The 18,849-nt window shown below is 38.4% G+C and overlaps 1 protein-coding gene across 2 annotated transcripts in view; it reads left to right on the forward strand.

Moving 5' to 3' along the window:
- Window positions 1-18,849, forward strand: part of LOC129757388 (vigilin) — a 30,018-nt gene that overhangs the window by 5,687 nt on the left and 5,482 nt on the right. The window lies entirely within an intron of this gene.

Consider the following 18,849-nt stretch of genomic DNA (forward strand, 5'->3'; position numbering starts at 1 on the left):
TTCACTTGCGATTCCATCGAATAGTAGTTAAGGGGCCGTTCAAATTTTACGTAACGCATTTTTCTAGCATTTTCCAGCCCCCCTCCCCCCTACGTTACACATTCGTCTCAAAATGTCTAAGAAAAATCCACAAAGCGTAACAAACTGCTATACCACCTCCCCCCCCTCACTCTATTAATATCGTCGGTAAGGCAGATAGTTAGGCATTTTACCAGGAATCCGGAAAAGCCGTCCTCTCAATGATTTTGCATACTTCGTCACGGTCGATCGTGCCGTATGCGATAGTGTGAAGTTTTGGTCCGTCCATTCCTCCCTGGAGCCGGCTTGATGACTTCCCACGAATCTGTTTGCTTTTGCTTTAGGCGGCGGAGTAGGATTCGGGACAATACTTTGTAGGCGGTATTGAGTACAGTGATCACTCGGTAGTTTTCACAGTCCAATTTGTCGCCCTCTTTGTAGATGGGGCATATTACTTCTTTCTTCCCATCGTCCGATAGCTGTTCTGTGTCCCAGATCCGGACCATCAACTCGTTTGGGCCCATTTTGATAAGTTCAGCTGCGATGCCATCCTTGCCAGCCGACTTGTTGCTATTCAGCTAGCGAATGGCTTCCTTAACTTCATTCATCGTTGGGAGTAGCTCCTCTTCGTCGTGGGCGTTGTACCTCCCCCATTGTCGTGGTCTCCTGCATGTGTGTCGTTCAGGTGTTCATCGAAATGCTGCTTCCACCTTTTGATCACTTCACGATTGTCCGTCAGGATGCCTCCGTCCTTATCCCGGCACATTTCGGCTTGCGACACGAAGCCTTTTGGGATGCGTTAAGCTTCTGATAGAACTTTCGTGTTTCCTGGGAACGATGCTCCAGCTCCTCCTCCTCCAGTCGGCGCTTTTTCTCTAGGAAAATTTGAACTCGCTGTCTCTTCCGCTGACGGTGATATTCCACATTTCGAAGGGTGCTTCTTTGCACTTCTGCACGGCGTATTCATCGTCCATCATGCTCCTATACTCCTCGTCGAACCAGTCGTTCTGTTTTGTTCGTTTCCGATGACGTTCTCCGCAACGCTATAACCGAGGCGGGCGTCGGTGTCGTATGTTGTACTGTTCACTACGGAGAGTTTTGGGCGCATCTTCACCATCACCAGATAGTGGTCTAACTCGATGTTGGCGGAGGATCTGTGATTGCGTTTGGTACGGTGATCTCCAGGTTTACTCATTGTGACATCCTGAAGAATAAGGTAAACTCACGTTATGAGATGAGTGTTCAAAGAGTATGGAACAGTATAAATGTTGGGCATAGGCGAGAACTAGAGTCAGTCTAGAGAGGTAAACGGAGATCATAAGAGATAGCACACTCATGTGGGAGGCGGTTCTTGAAAAAAGTTGCAACGTACGATCATTCGTTTGGAGGCGGCGAAATCTATAAGTCTCAAGCCGTTTTCGTTGGTCTGCTGGTGCGCGCTGAACCTCGAATTTCTCTTCCTGGTCGACCTGAGCGTTAAAATCTCTGATGACGATCTTAATTTCATGTTTTGAACAGCGATCGTATTCATGCTCCAGCCGGCGCAGAATTCGTCTTTGTCGTCACCGGTATTTCCGAAGTGAGGGATGTAGACGTTTATGATACTGATGTTGAAGAACCGGCCCTTGATTCTCAACCGGCACATTCGTGAGTCAATCGGCCACCACCCGATCACACGCTTTTGTATCTTTATCATCACTATTAAAGCTGTTCCAAGCTCGTGTGTGTTGCCGCATCTCTGGTAGATGGTATGACCATCTCGGAAATCACGTACGGTGGATCTCTTTCAGCTGTTCTTCAATTCCTTGGTATAGCACGTGGGTGCTGCCCCTGAAATTTAGAGATCGGCAGTTCTCTGTTTCAAGTTTCCAATCGCTAGTCTCTTTTTGTCGCGTTGGTCTTTGCCAAAAACACTTGGCTGGTGGAAACGAATGTTATCCAAATGTAGTTGTAACTTTTTTTTGTTTATGGATATTTTTTACCTCCATGTGATTTTCTAACGTATGTACCTAAACGGCGTAGAAAAACGGTTATAGTGCACAGCAATTGTATATTCCTTAGTTTTCGTATGCATACAAACAATATTTTTTAAGGATGAGTCATTTCCGGAGCAAAAAATATTTGGAAATATTTCCAAAAACTGACAGCTCACGTAAATTTTTCTTTGCTCGTTCTGAATCATACGAATCATCAGGGAACCCCTACAAAAGGTACACTGGCACAAACTTCTTTAATTTTGGGAATACGTATAAAATTTTAAAAATCTGTGAAATCTGTGAATATTTCCAAAATTATGTGTGTTCAATAGACTAGTTCACTTTTCGGCTTTTTTCGCTGATCACAACGCCACTTACAGGGTTTTATCCTCATTCATTTTCAAGAACTCTGGCCGAATTTGAGCTCATTTGAGTAAGTTTCCAGCGTGCGCTAGAAGTTTTATTGAAAAAAGTCAATTTTTCTGGAAAATTTTCGTAGATGTGTTCTAGCAAGCTGTTGATCAGGCATGTCAAACTGGGGGTTTGCGGGCCGCATGCGGCCCGTGATCTTGGTCAATGCGGCCCGCGTAGCCCCGTCTTAAATTGTCACAAAAAAAACACCACTGATTTTTATGTAAAGCATGACTGCAAAAACTAAAGTATTATGTAACGTATTCAACTGAATGCAAATATTTTTCGATGTTCAAATTTCCTCTTAAAAAAACACGCGTAACATTGTTGCTCCACCACAGTTTGAGGTGATTTCCGCTTCCGTGTAAGATTGTGTGTAAACATTCATAGCGTTAACAACATAAATATCTTCCATGTATTTTGATTCTATTATTTTTGTTTTACCGAAGGAACAACTGGCATATTGTGATATTTTTTAAATTGAAGATATACGTAAGCATGAGTATCAACATTATTCATTGTAAAAAAACACATCCTAAATAATCAAAAATTTTCCGTGATTAAATTTGTAGCTCTGAATAATTTTATTTCAGTGACCACTTTTCCAGCATTCAGTTAATTTTGTGGTAAGTGTGTTGGTTGTATCGGAATTGAACAAAAACATATCCCACCGCTGGAGTCTTCTTATTGTCTCAAACCTATCCGAATACGTGAGTATAAACACTAACAGCAAACAGTTTAAATAACACTAGTTAACAAAAATTTTTATTCGTAAATTGAGAGTCATTTTTAAAACCATATCAGTCACTGAATTAAAAAAAAATTAAATCCGAAAAATCTGATTAGAGCAGGTTTTGAAATACTGTAAAATGAAAAAAAAAAACAATAATTGTGTTTTTTAAAAAAATATCTCCAGCAACAGTTCATAAAATTATCTTTATCTATTATCTGACGAATAAACTTAGATTTTTTTTTTACTTCTATTCGGATTCAGAGCTCGATTTTAAATTTGAAACTTGACGTCATTAAATGAAGTTCAGTTTTTTGTAAACAATTGCTGTCAAATCATATGAGGCCCTCAGAGCCAAAGGGGTATAAGTGCACAAAAGCTACTTTCGAGATAGCATGCTTAAAAGTTTCTTTGTTGTGCGATTTTCTATATATACTGTTTGGAAAGTTGTGTTTGTCCGTTAAAAAAAGTATGAAGATTAAATTATAAAAATCTGAAATAAGCACAACTGATGGTGTAAAACTGCTTGCGAAAATAACCGCATCAATTTCAAATTTGCTCATTTTCAATGTATTATTCAGAGGCATTATGCGCAAAGCAATAAAAGTTCCAAAATGTGCTAAAACCAGTTTCAGATACTTTAAATGTTATCCGTTCCCGTGGCTTCAATCATCGCAAACTTTCGACATTGAACATGAATTCGATTGTGTTCTCTACTACACAGAATTACGCTGGCTTTCCTGCCACAGAATATTAAAAAGATTTTGCTACGAGAGGAAATAATATTATTTTTGGAAATGACAGGTGAACCTGTTGGACATTTCCAAGCAGACGACTGGGCTCAGGATTTGGCATTTGCCGTTGATCACACTGGCCACCTGCAAGATTTGAACTTAAAACTTCAAGGAAAGAAATAAAAAATATCATAACTGCTTGTGATGATGTAAAAAACTATCAAGCGAACTTACGGTTATGGATCAACCAAATTTCCAAAGGAAACCTTGTGCACTTCTCTACGTGTCAAGAACTGAAAATATCTAATGAGGCTGCATCCTTTGGTAAATACATACTTCACCTAGAATCGATCTCACCGTTCGAGATTATCTGACACAAATTTACCATCAATAATGAAAGCGTCAGTGACAAATTAACTTCAACCTGATATTTATTAACTAGTATAAACATTATAATATAAGAATGTAAAACATTAAAAGCTTTAATAAAAATTTAACACAAAATATCATTCCAAGTCAACTTATAACTATATTCCATGGTATTGTATCTAATCTCTGCGAAACTAATATGTTATGTTTTCTAACTGATTTGGGCTGCGGCCCTCTACGTCATAGGAAATGTTTAATGCGGCCCGCACACCTAAACGAGTTTGACATGCCTGCTGTTGATAATATAAAATGATAATTTTATAGTGCTCGGTGATTGGTATGACAAGCATTCGTATGGAACTGTTTTAGATAATTGACTAAATCAAACCGGAAAAATTTAAAAATTCATAAACTACCAACTTTTACAGAGAATTTACTTACAAGTTGAGAGCTTAAAATCAGTAGTAAATAGAAAAAAAATATTTTCGATATAAACTTTTCATAAAAAGATAGCCTTATTTATAACCTTTAATTTGATGTATAACACTTAATTATCGCAATAGTACAAGCAAAGATATTCAAACATTCACATCACATTCTTTGAATCATAATGTTGTCTCCATTCAAGTTTTAGCATCATGCAACCTGCAAAATGTGGCATCAAGAGGACTTGCTTACAACTTGATCAAAGCGCGCGCTTTTTTTTAACTCCTGGCCCCGTCATGGGGTACTTGATTGAATAAAATATCCTTTCTTGTGCACAAGTTGGTGTGGAGCAAACTTGAATGAAAAATATTTTATCAAATCAAATTTGTTGCATAGATATTTGAATAATTTGCTAGCACTCTTGCGATCTTTAAGTGTTATACATCAAATTAAAGGTTATAAATAAGGCTATCTTTTTATGAAAAGTTTATATCGAAAATATTTTTTTTTCTATTTACTACTGATTTTAAGCTTTCAACTTGTAAGTAAATTTTCTGTAAAAGTTGGTAGTTTATGAATTTTTAAATTTTTCCGGTTTGATTTAGTCAATTATCTAAAACAGGTCCATACGAATGCTTGTCATACCAATCACCGAGCATTATAAAATTATCATTTTATATTAAGAACAGCTTGCTAGGAACACATCTACGAAAATTTTCCAGAAAAATGGACTTTTTTCAATAAAACTCCTAGCGCACGCCGGAAACTTACTCAAATGAGCTCAAATTTGGCCAGAGTACTTGAAAATGAATGAGGATCAAACCCTGTAAGTGGCGTTGCGATCAGCGAAAAAAGCCGAAAAGTGAACTAGTCTAGTGTTCAAGCGTATACCAAGATGCATGAACATACTATATTCAGAAAGTCTGGTTACTAGTATATTCCATTATAGAACGTTCCAGAATATTCCATTACTATTTAGCATGTTCTACCATAGAAGGTTCCAGAATGTTCCATTTCTATATCATTGTACTTTCCGATGTTTCTAGAAGTTCCATTATAATTCCTTAAAAGAATCTAGAATATTCTATACGTAACTTAATGATATAATTCCGTCGTTTCTAGAACATTCCATTTAGCATATGAATACAGAGTCGAGTAATTTGTTGAGTTAGTATTATTCCGCCTTTTAGTGAGTGTTGTTTCGTTCTTGTATTGTGAGTACAAGCGCGTCCTGAAGTTTGTTTCCTATGTGAGAATAAAGTATTCCCAAATAAAAAGTGTGGTTTTGTGAATCCAAGTACCAAGAAAGTTATCCTTAGTGAAGTTACTAGTCTAAAACTTTGGACTGTCATCGATGTTAGAGTTTACAATGCTCTAACCGAGTTTTCCTATCAACATTTGAGCTTTCCGTTTCCTGCAACGGAACAATGTGTTCTGTGACACAGATTCTATGATGAAAATTTGCTCAATATTCTTTGGTGGTGACTCGGATACTCGTGAGAATAAAAGCGAGAGGCAAATAATTTCCAACCGGATGCAACGAAGCTTAAATCTGATAAAAAAAAGCTTAAAAAAGAGATCCACTAACAATTAGCGTTTTACAGAGCATACTTCTGATAATTTCTAACAACAAAAGCTCGGTAGTTGAGCGGGCTTACAGCTACACTGGCTCTCTGGAATAGTGATGTTACTCAACTGCCGGCCCGCATACCCGCAGGCGCAGGGAGCATATCACTGCACTGCTTTTTGTGACTTAGTAAATCCCATTTTGGGCACTTGTGTGCCCTTTATGTGACTTAAGCCATGTGAGTGAGATTCATGGTGTTAGGTAGTTTAATTAGTATCGTCTCATTAGTATCGTAAAGTCTCTTGCAACGTACATATAGATCACTTTTAAACTTTTCAAGTTCATTAAAGAGTACATAAAGTTCACTCAAGAGAACTGGGCCAAACAAGTCACATACAAATAATATATTAATCACTTTTGCAACTTTAAAGTTCATTCATGAGTACATACAGTTTACTCAAGGGAATTGGGCAATTGATTCTCTTCGTCAGCCAATATGTAATTTTCGAAGCCTTCATTCAAGTAAATATGTGATTTTTGGTTTCTTGGATATCCACCATTTAAACCAATTTTTAACTAATGAAAAACATGGGCGAAGTCGAGGTAAAATTTAAAAAAAATGTTAGGTACTACTAAGGAGTGTATCGAAAATAAGTTATAAACACATTTTTTTTTTCATTGTGTTGATTTTATTGATGACTCAAACAAAGAAACTGTTCGGAAGTGTTTTAAAAAGCTTATTCTTACAGTTTATAAAGAAATACAAGTAAAAAAAGTAATTATTGGTAATATCCTCGAACTTTCGACTTGACGCGTTTCATTAGGTTTTGTACAGCTGATTGATCACACTTCTTGGCCGCAGCATTCCAATTTTTCTTGAAAACTCTCTTGACGATAGCCCAATATCATTCTATGGGGCGAAGATTGGGCAGTTTGGTGGGTAAATATCTTTCTCAACGAAATCTACATCGTTATCCTCAAATAATCTAAGAGTTGATTCAGCGTAGTGGGCTGACGCCAAATCCGACCAGAACAATGGTGGAGTCGTACGTTTCTTATATAGTGGCAGCAACCTTTTCTGCAAACACTCCTTTTGGTAGATATCGGCATTTATTGTTCCTTTTGTAAACTCGCCGACTTCAATCCGCAGGAGCAGATTGCCTGCCACATAAGCACTTTCTGGCCAAATTTTGTCCACCTCAATCGACTTCTCGTGGTCACTCACATCCTCCCAAATAGCTGTAGTCTAGAATTGTGGTCCCGGAAGAGTACTGGAATCCTCTTTTACATAAGTTTCATTTTGGGCATATAGTCTAAGTTACTGGCCCTTAATCCAGAACTGCTGGCAGATCATCGATGCTGCATAAGCAGTTCAAGTAGAAAGAAGAAGAAGAAAAAGTTTCATCGTCCATAAGAATGCACGCATCTGGCTTCTGCAAAATCCGATGATACAGCTTCCGGGCTCTGGTTTTGGCTCGTGATTTTTATTCAGCCGTTTGTTTGGACACTTTCTGTTGATGTAGCACTTGGGCAGTGGAAAGGAGAGACTTTACTACTTGATGGTAGAAACTGGAATGACTTTATTTTTAACTTTGCGTTCTATTTATACTAGTCTGTTCCTTAGAGATTCATAGGGAACCATAGTTACAATAATTTGTTTGTTAATGATAACACCAACATGCGTGTGTTGTTATTCATCTCATCGATTACTTCGATGAGACGAATCTCAACACTTTCTGCTTCTTGTATGTCTTCAGGTTGTTCCGCTTCTTGATCCGCTGTACCATTCCGATCGATGTCCCAGCTTTTTTCGCCAAATCCTGTATGGATATCGATCGATTCCGGTTGATGAGGTTGATAACCTTACGGTCCAGATTTGGGTCAGATGGTCCTGGTTTTCTTCCTCTTCCTGGCAAATCATCGAACGTATAAAGTTCCCCGAACTTGTGGATGATGGGTTTTACGCTCGCCGGATGAATTCCGAAACGTTTCGCCACTTCATTCATCGAGATATCCCTCTCTCGTAACCAAGTGTCCAACACACGAATTCTAACTTCTTTTTTAATTCGCGACATTCTGAGAGAAACGAATGTTTCAAACGTAAACAAAGCGCTGGTTCACTTTTGGCAGATCAAGATGCTACATACAGGTGAGCAGTTGGTAATGCCGTTTTCGTTTTTCTCCACTAGCGCGGGGCAAAACTTTTTCTGAATAAACAAACAGAATCGTTACCCGGGACGATGCAAATATATGGTTGCTATACTCACCCTTATGCTTACCCCCAACACTGACAACTTTTACGAGGCGCAACCGCCTGCTTGAGGTTCAAATCTCGGGCAAAACTAGTGGACTTCTGAACTAATAAACGAACATAATAACAGCAGTTAGGGCAAAACTCGTGGGTATCTAGGTTGCCACTGCCAATAAACGAAAACACTATAATAGTGTTGTAGCATAGTCCGTTCCGTTCTTGAATATGCTTCCGCTGTCTGGTGCCCTTTCTACCAGAATGGAGTTGAACGAATCGAGATTATCCAGCGGCGCTTCATGCGATATGCCTTCGACACCTGAACTGGCAAGATCCTTTTCGTTTGCCCAGTTATGAGAATCGTTGCCGCCGGATAGACTTAGACACGCTTCAAGTCCGAAAAAATGCTACACGTGCTTTGGTCGTTGCGGATCTCCTTACATTGAGGATTGACTGTCCCTCGCTGCTGGAAGCTATTTCTCTCAACGTGCGATCGCGAGGATTGAGAAACCAGAATCTGCAACTCTATGTTCACGTTCGGCTGAATAACTATGGGGCTAACAGCGCTCTTATAGGCATCCTAAAAACCTTCAACCGTTTTTCGGAGTACTTTGACTTTGGCGATCCCAGAATTGTTTTCCGTAGAAAAATATTGGACAAGTCAAGAAAAACGTGGATTTATGTCAATTTATATATGTAACCTATAATTAAGTTATCATTAGGATCTAAATTTGATCCGTTGATTTTTCTATAATAAACAATAAACAATATCCAGCATTTTAACTAATTTTTAACGAATGAGTTAAAAAAATGTTACCACTACATTTCGATACAAATATCAAAATTCTTTGATTTTGGAGGAAAATTAAATTCCACATACTAAAATAAGATACTTCATGTAATTCAACAAGACCAAGTTTGTGAAATTCGGATCAGTGGTTGGTAAATTATAGCTGTTGAAAGCTTTAGTATCGACTATTTCTAGAGGTTAGTACTTTGAGTGTTAAACTACCAATTTAACCTGTATCACGCTTCTCGTTTAACGAAAATAATTCCAAAGCTTAAAATTTATAAATAGCATTACAAAGATAATATGGTTCTTTCATGCTATTATGCACTCTGAACCTCGTCGATCACGGACTCTGACTTTGATTGAATGAAAATTAACATGTCCGACCATGACGACTGACCGCCAGCCAGCATCATCCTCATCGTAACAGAATGGCGATGTTTGGTGGTGAATGGCGACCGTTATCATCTTTAGCGGAGCATCACCACATCGCCCTAAGGCGTGAAGCTAAAAGCGTAACAACATTACATCGATAACAGCAGCCGAAATGAACGCACCATGATGTGATGTGGTGTGGTATTTTGGTGATGGTGGAATGTGTGATATCAGCCACCAGTACTGATTTTCTAATTACAGCTCCACTATCACAACTGATAATTGCCGGCCGAAACCAGCAGCGAGCGCCAGGAGGACTGTGGGCTGATAACATTCAAATGGTTCAGTTTTTTTTCTATTCGTCTCAAGCCGATTCGAGTTGGTAGGAAAATGAAACCATGTTCAATATTCTTCGGAGTTAGTGGTTCGATGAAGTGTGGTCAATGTTGATTTTTTCCTACTTCTGTTTTCCGATTCTTCTTACTTCGTCGGTTCCACTCGGCGGAGCCGCTAGAAAAACCGGCCCGATAAGCTAACGGTTTTCGGTGCTGCTGCTGCTGCTGGGGCGTGTTTGGAATATAGCAGTGTAGAAAACTGATGCGAAGAATAGTTAGAAGAATGTTGGCATGAGCAACGAGTAGCAGGTTCCTGCATGTTTTGCTCAGCGCTAAAACAAATTGTGGTCGTCGTAAAGATGGGCCTTTTAAAATTCTTCAAGTGTACCGAAAATTGTTCATTTCTTTGGTACCAAAATCCCGAAACGTTACCAATCGCGAGCGATGATGATAGCAGAAAGCGAACTCAAAACAAAAACATCACGTAATCACTTTCAACGTGTCAATACTCGGTATCTGACTGAAGTGTGTGATTCTTTTTCTTTTCTTTGCATCTTTCTTTCCTTCAGAGTTTCTGAGTGAGTCGTTCAATCGTCATCACTACATCGATGGTTTTTGTGTGCCCTCAATTTCCTTTTGACTTGATTCAGTCGCTGAAGGGGAGGCACCCGGCCTTCCTGAGGAAGATCCATACCATCATACGAGTCGCGGCCAATGGCAAATGGCCTTCGCGAGCAAAACCGAATCACGGCTGCAATATTTGTAGCAACAATGTGACATGGTTCAACGACGGTATGGTACGATTGGTTCGATGATGATGACCGTAAGGCCCCGATTCCGTTTAATGACAACAGCAGAAAGACACTCGCTCGCTCGCTGGCTCGTTATAATACTACCGGTGTGTGAGCTTGTGCCATTCTAATCACGTTGAAGAAAGCACCACATATTTGTGCGCCTCGTGGCCGCCGTCCGTCCGGTGCTGCTTAATTCCGTCCAATAGAAATTCCTTGACTCTCTTTTCCTCTGTGGGACGACTTTGTTGCTGCTGTTCTTGCTATTTCTTGCTAGCTATAGCGCCAACCCACGGATATCTCTTGCATAGAGTTAGCTGTGTTGCCGGCCATCGTCGTCGTCGTCGCCGATTCATGAATGTTTTGTACGTATGTACACATGTATTGTAGTAGAAGCGCGCTTGATACACTCACTACTCAAATGCGCTGTTGGTTGTGCTCGCTGTCTTTGCTCTTCCCAACTTCTCAACAAACTTCCAGCCCAGCCGGTCCAACCCAACCCAACCTCCTCCGGTTTATTCCCGACCCGACAGCATGTGGTCGATGTGCGAAGGTTTTTAACCCCGCCGAACCCGAATTCGACCTGCGGCGTCATTCGCTGCTGTTGGCCAGACTACCTACCCAATAAAACGGGTTCTCCCGCCCGAACGATCCCTTTTAAATCGAATCGACTGGGTTATTTGGCAGTGGAGTTCCTAAGAGTTATGGCAACTAATGCCCGCCGCCGTCTGTCCCATTGTCGTCGTCCATTTGACCTTCTCAGTTCTTTGTGGCGCTTTTTTTGGAAATGCTTCTACTGCAACTGTTTAATGGCTTTGGATTATGGAACAGGATTCCCTCGAAGCTTGGCTTTGAGATTACACTAATGTAAGTACAGTAGAACCCAGGTTATCCGAGCTTCCGCGTTATCCGAGCCAAAATCCATATAAAGTTCTGTTTTAATCGAAGTTTTCGGCGAGTTTTAAATATATGATGTCCAGTTTGTAAATATTTCGTGTAATCTGAGGTGTACTACCTGGGATAAGCGGGGTTCTACAGTACATACGATGCGAGAAGCATCGCGCGAGGACTGATTGTTCAGGTGCAGTAGTTGGTCTCGCGGCGAACATGAATTTTGATTATAAAGAAACAAATGAGGTTGCTTTTGGCCAGCTCTTAGGGTACCATTCGAGAATTGAAATACATGATTGGTGTTGTATTTTTGGTTCAAGTCAGTCGTACTCTTTGTTGGCCCAAACTCTCCATTCAGAGTTTGATAACTTGTCCAAATATTGAAGGGTGTTTCATTTCAAATCTGCACAGACAAAATTTAATCTCAAAATTAGAGTTTTCATTCACTTGCAACCAAACTTTCTGGGAGTATGAAGAAACAATATGAACTTGTTTTGACATCATTCATTTATTTTATAGGGCTATGCACGACTTGAGAACGATCGTTTTCAGTGTACTCCAAGGTTTTCTCTACGCGGTTTTTTTATACGGGTTTTACACGGTTTTTTTACACGGATTTCGCAACTAACACGGTTTTTGACAGAAAATAGTGCATTTGAACGGGAAACACTTGGAAATTTTTTAAGTTGGGAAAATGTTAGCTCTGAGACTAAGAACGTGAGACATGAGATATGAGACCTGAGACATGAGATATGAGACCTGAGACACAACATCGGAGACCTAAGACCTGAGACTTGAGACCTGAGACATGAGACTTGAGACATAAGACATGAGACCTTGGGCATGAGACAAGAGCCATGAAACATGAGACTTTAGACCTGAGGCATGAGACCTTAGACATGAAATCTGTTACCTGAGACCAGAGACCTGAGACATAAGACATGAGACATGAGACCTGAGAACAGAAACCTGAGACCTGAGACAAGAAACCTGAGACCTGAGACATGAGACATGAGACCTGAGACTTAAACCTGGGACCTGAGACATGAGTCTCTCATCAGTCTCATGTCTCAGGTCTCATGTCTCAAGTCTCAGGTCTCATGTCTGAAGTCTCAAGTCTCAGGTCTCAAGTTTCAAGTCTCAAGTCTCAGGTCTTAAGTGTCAAGCTACATATCTTATTGTTTCACGTTCCAGAGCTGCAGAATTTGAATGGTCTTTTTTTACATGGTTTGCCGGAATTAGCACAGTTTTTTTACATGGTTTTCGGGAACTTACATGGTTTTTTACGCGTGTAAAATCAGTGTAAAAAAAACCTTACTGTATTACCACATACCTTCTTCATTTCTTCAACGCGTTACTCTTTTCACTTCACTTTGGAAACTTCACCTCAAACATAATTGTATGCAGTAATAACTTCAACATCCTCGAAATTCATGAATTCCGTAAAAGCTTCCGGTGGGTCTACGGTATGAACATTTAAACGCATCGCTATAAGAATCGGTGCATAATGAACATCAAATAAAATTTACGTGAATTTTTAGTGAGTACAACATGATACAAAATGGAAGATATGTGAAATTCGTTTAGTATTGAAATGTTATTAAGGTTGATTCGCTCGTTGCTTTTGTTTTTCTTTTTATTTAAAAAAAAAACAAGAAGTTTCTTTATAAAGAATTTTATTCTGAATTTAAATTTCCACAACACAAACCGAATTTTACACCAACACTTAATCACGAAAAAATTCCGCGCGTGGTTGGATTGTGTTTTCCTGTAGAATAAAATAATAAATTGAATTAATAAAAATTAATTTTCTGAATAGTAAATAAGTTTCCTTTACCGGATCAGTCGAGGATTCGTTTTCTTATAATTCCTGGAAGGCACCCGAATTTACTTGATCCACAAACCTAACGCCAACCTTCCGCAAAGAGATGTTTCGTGGTCTGAAAAATTAAAATAATTTCGACGGTTAATCTATTTGTCCCAGGGTTGCCAACTGTTTTTCGAAAATATCTGGAAGATTTTGAAAAAAAAATGTCTGGAAATGTCTGAAAAAGTCTGGATAGCTTGCTTTTGGGAATGTGGTATCCTTTTTTTTTGGTCGCCAAATCCCAATGTTGCAGATAGCCACTAATCGTTTGTTTCTGACACTATTTTTGTTTTTTGGTTTTTTTTTATCTTTTTTTTCTTTTACGTACTATCAGTCACGTGTTTGGTTTGACTCTCAATTTAACATACATCTTCGAAGCATTTGCCATTATTCATAGCTTTCAACCACGGCATTCATAATTTATAAATTATAACAGTTTTATGCCACATTATACTATGACCAATTTGAGTTTTCATAGTTTCTTAGAACAATTTATGTCCTAAGCCAAAAATCTGGAATTGTCTGGAAGAAATGTCAGAAGTCTGGAAGTCTGGAATCCTGAAAAAATGTCTGGCAAAAGTCCAAAAAGTCTGGAAGATCCAGACAAAATCTGGAAGGTTGACATCACTGATTCGGCCACGAATCCCGAATATTGTGTCAACTCACCTTATAAGTAATCCTGAAACAACTGGCAGAAGTAGCGGTTTTCGGTGTAATACTAGCGAAAACTAAACACAACTTTCTCAACTGCTTTTTCCAGAACGAACAAAGTCAGCAGCACGATCTTTTCCTAAAAGAATTTAAGAAAAAAAATACTCGAAATCGATTCAAAGCATCCGCTTAGATTTTACGTGAAATTCATTAGGTAATTATGTTGAAGTAAAGTAGTTACTACGAGGGCGCACTTCAAAAACTGTGGTTACTACAAGATTCACGTAGAATCGCTATAATGCAACCAAAATTAGTTTACGGGAAAAATACCGTAAAAATAATTTCTAAATTATCTTGGGTGCATGGCCTCAGATGGAGTCAATTTGAGGCATTATTTGATTTTTCAGGTCCTGAGGATTAATTTTTTTTTAGTTTGAAACTCATCCATATTTTGAGCAAAGTAACGTTTCATGCGTAAATCTCGTAACGCAACGTAACGTTTCATGACTAAATTTTATCATTTAATTTTTTTTAATCTGAAATCTTGGTTCGGGAACCAAGCTATCTCATAGTTTTTTTTCCAATTTGTATTTTTTTTAAATGAAATTTTCTGTTGAACAACTTTAAGAAGCAAAACAAAAATATTTTGAGGACCAGAAAAACTCAAAAAAACATTTTAAAGAAAATAAGTACTAAAAAATAGCAAAACTCAAATACATTTTCGAAACATTTGAGATTTGAGTTGATTTTTTTAATTTAAAATAGAAAATAATACATTTCGAACCTGTATTTAAAAGCGTGTGGTAAAACTTCAAAGCGAGTGAAATTTACGAAACAAAAATATGTGTGACTTTTGAGAAAACTTTTTGAATCTACCGACAATTGGAACAAGTTTCAAAATGTTGTATCTTAAAAAAATTGATGCACAATTCATATTCTCGAACATTTAAATCCACATTTTGATGTATAAGTTCGTAATATATTATTTCAAATCCGAGAAATAATTAAGGCTTCACTTCACTTTATTTAAGTTATTTCAGAGCTTCATTGAACGAAAAATAAACGTTGATAAAAACTCGTTTTTATGAATTAAATTGGCTCTTAAAAATACGAAAAATCGAGTCCCAAATAATCGAGTCAACGGATAATCAAGTCCGACCTGTAGAATAAAATTTAAAAAAAATATACTAAAAAGAATTAAGATAATTAAAGTACCTAATTGGTATAAAAATCATAAAATTCTACTTTAAAATTCGAAAGTTTAGTTATGATGCCAAATGACTTAAAAATTCATAAATCGTCGAATTTGGTTTGTCAAACATCGACTTTGGAATTTTAAAAATTACGTCAGGGCAATGAAATTTCAATTTTGATACCAAATGACTTAGAAATGCATGAAACGTCGAGATCTGGTGTTATCTCGAAATAAATTTTGGTCAAAAATCGACTTTCTGGAACTTCGATTTTCCAAAAACTACCAGATTTTCGAAGAAAGGCTAAGTTACAGAAAATCGATTTTTACCCATTTTTTTTTTCGAGATTAAACCGGATCTCGACGTTTCATGCATCAAAATTGAAAGTTCAATGTCCTGACGTGATTTTTGAAATTCTAAAGTCGATGTTTGACAAAAAAAAAAATTTCGACGATTTATGAATTTTTAAGTCATTTGGCATCATAATTAAACTTTCGAATTTTCCGATTTCCTTTGGTCTCCCTTTGGTGATTTCTGAGGGGAAAAAACGGAACTTTGAGGCACCCCTAAATCAAGTCTGATTGAATTGAAAATTTGGACAGGTCAGTTTTTTGGACAAATCTTCAAAATGTATATGTTCGGTTTTCAAAATTAGATGATGAGATTTTTCGTATCCATCAATTGTGCCACCCTAACGGATGATCATGACTATAATTCAAAATCAAAATAAAGTTCCAGAATCCGGATTAAAGTTGGAATCCATGAGCTGGATCTGGACCCGGGATCAGAATTCGGATGAGTTTCAGGATGAGAATTGCGATCAAGGTTAAGATCATAGGATCAGGATAGGGATCATAATCTAGATGAGGAACCAGGATCAATATCAGGATAAGTATTCAGAATCAAGATCAGGATCCATGACTAGGATCAACATGAGGGATCCAGAATCAGAATTCTTAAATTATGATAAGAATGTAATCTCAATATCATAATCTAAATTATGATAAGAATTCAAGATGAGGATCAAGATAAAGTTCCAGGATCCAGAATCAGAATCAGCATGCGGATCATGATCAAGATCGATATGGGAGTGAGGTTTCAGATAAAAAATCAGAATTGGGAACAGGATTCAGGATCAAGGTTATTCAATAATTCTGTGTTTTTGACTCAATATTTCAAGACAGCTTTTCTGTGTAGAAGCATGCCATATTTTTGTTTTTACAGCGTGCTTACACATGCAATGAAAGTTACCGGAGACTCGATCCTTGATTCAAGGTGATTTGATCCTTATTCAGAAGACCTCTGTCAAAAATTGAGTAAAATTTAAAAAGGATTTATAAAGTTTTCAAACCCCTATTTTCTAAAGCATAAACACCAAATTTCAGTTAACATACAGTAGATTTTTTTATCTTATGTATAAAAATGGAGGCGTTTTCTTCGAATAAACGGACGGTCGGAATCGAAGGATTTTTTACGCGGTCGTCACACGATTGTCCATCGATGTGTTTTCTATAAGCGAGGAAATGGTTCTAGAAGCCATTGGTGAACTGAAACATACTACATCAGTCGAACATGCCCCCGAATTGGCACAGTTTTCTGGTGAAACAACTTACTCAAATATTTAACCGGTTCCTAAAACAGCAACAATTCCCTGACATCGGGGAAAGATCGTTTATGAGCCCAGTCAAGTAGAATGTTCTCAACCATCGTGGTGTCACATCACTAGTTGCCTGCTCGAAGGTATTGGAGAGCATCGTCAACTATGTTATTTTCTCAGCCTTATTTCACAGTTTTTACATCATATTGCATATCAGAAATGGATGGCGGAAAACAAATTGATGGAATTTTTACTGATATTTTGGCTGCATTCGATTCAGTGAATTACGATATTCTCCTGAAAAAAAATGCAACGTTTGGGATGTTCTGAACGACTATGTACCTGGGGTTCCATAAGGCAGCAATTTGGGCCCTCTGTTGTTTACAATGTTTTGTAATGACATTAATTTGCGTTTTATTGGTTGTGTAGTTCACCTGTACGTGGACGACCTCAAAATATTTTAGGTCATAAACAGTCTAGCTGATTCTTACGAGTTACAAGGCTTCCTGGAAAAAGGTTTTTAACTGGTCGGAGGAAACATCCATTCATATATGATTACAGCATATTGGGTGAGTCACAGCAACGTGTGGATCAGATAAAGGACCTTGGAGTTTTATTGGACAGTCATATGAATGTTAAGCCCCATTGCTCTGTGGTACTCAAGAAGGCCAACCGGATGCTGGGATTCATTATGCGTATGAGTACAGAATTCACCAATTTCGTCTGCCTGCGAGCTATGCGTTGCTGCCTGGTTCGATGAATATTGGAATTTGCAAACTTGGTATGAGGCTTTGTGGGTTGCGCGCAATTCAACGCGATTTGTGCGTTAACCGTGAACTACCTTGGGAGAACTCCTTAAATCTACCGCCTATCCACTACGCTCTGCTTGGACTTCATACGCTGGCGGATCGTCATTCCATCGGTCGATCACTTTTCGTGGCAAAGATCTCAAGGAAAGAAATATACTGCTGGTGGCTTCTTCCTCGTTAAAATATTTGTGCTCCAGAATGTACCTTACGTAATAGAGACTAGCTCTCATTGGAAACACGAAGTACGCGCTTTGGCAGCACAACTTTCCGCTAAAATATGCTTCCTCCGTTACACATATTCGATTTTTCTGTGTCCATTGCAACCTTCAAACAACGGATTGAGCATAGCTTGAGCGAACTATTGAGAAACAACTAGTAAACGATATATTGTCGCTGAATCCCCAAACCGGAGCTTTCGTCAACATCAGCTCCGACGACATTCACGTTCACCGTGGTGTTATTGGGTAACGCGCCGTTGTGCTGAAGCGGAAATTGCGGGTTCAAGTCCTGTCTGTGAGTCGTTGATATCTTATGTTTCTTTAATACTTTCCATCATCTTTGAAAAGGTGATAACGTTCAAGTACGAAAGTGTACCAAGAAAAACTCAAAACATTATATTTGGTTGTATTCATGTTAATTCATTCCTTTTTCGATGTAAACTTGCATAAAAATAGAAGGATACTTTCTCTGTAATGTGGAGACTCATGAAAACGTTTAAGCAAAACTTAAGAAATAGTATGAAAAACGCTGAAGATCACTTTATCCCTTTATTGCAACTTAATCACTAATCTAAGTCACATAATCAACAAAATCTTCAACAACGACGTTCTAGTCCTCTAGTTGGTGTGAGATATGTGGTTTCTTGCGTTCCGCACAGATTGTGGTGATGGCTCACCATTTGGTTTCTATGCCATCATCATCATCATCACCAATCCCTTGGCAGCACCGCTAAGCAACTGTGCTAACATAAATCGGCTTAGCTCACATCCACAATGCCGCCAGCTTCACCATGCTCTGAGCGAAACCCAAAACGAGTTTAATTCCACACAACTACGATGACGACGACGGACG

Source organism: Uranotaenia lowii, chromosome 3 (assembly GCF_029784155.1).
Source record: "Uranotaenia lowii strain MFRU-FL chromosome 3, ASM2978415v1, whole genome shotgun sequence".
Lineage (NCBI taxonomy): Eukaryota > Metazoa > Arthropoda > Insecta > Diptera > Culicidae > Uranotaenia > Uranotaenia lowii.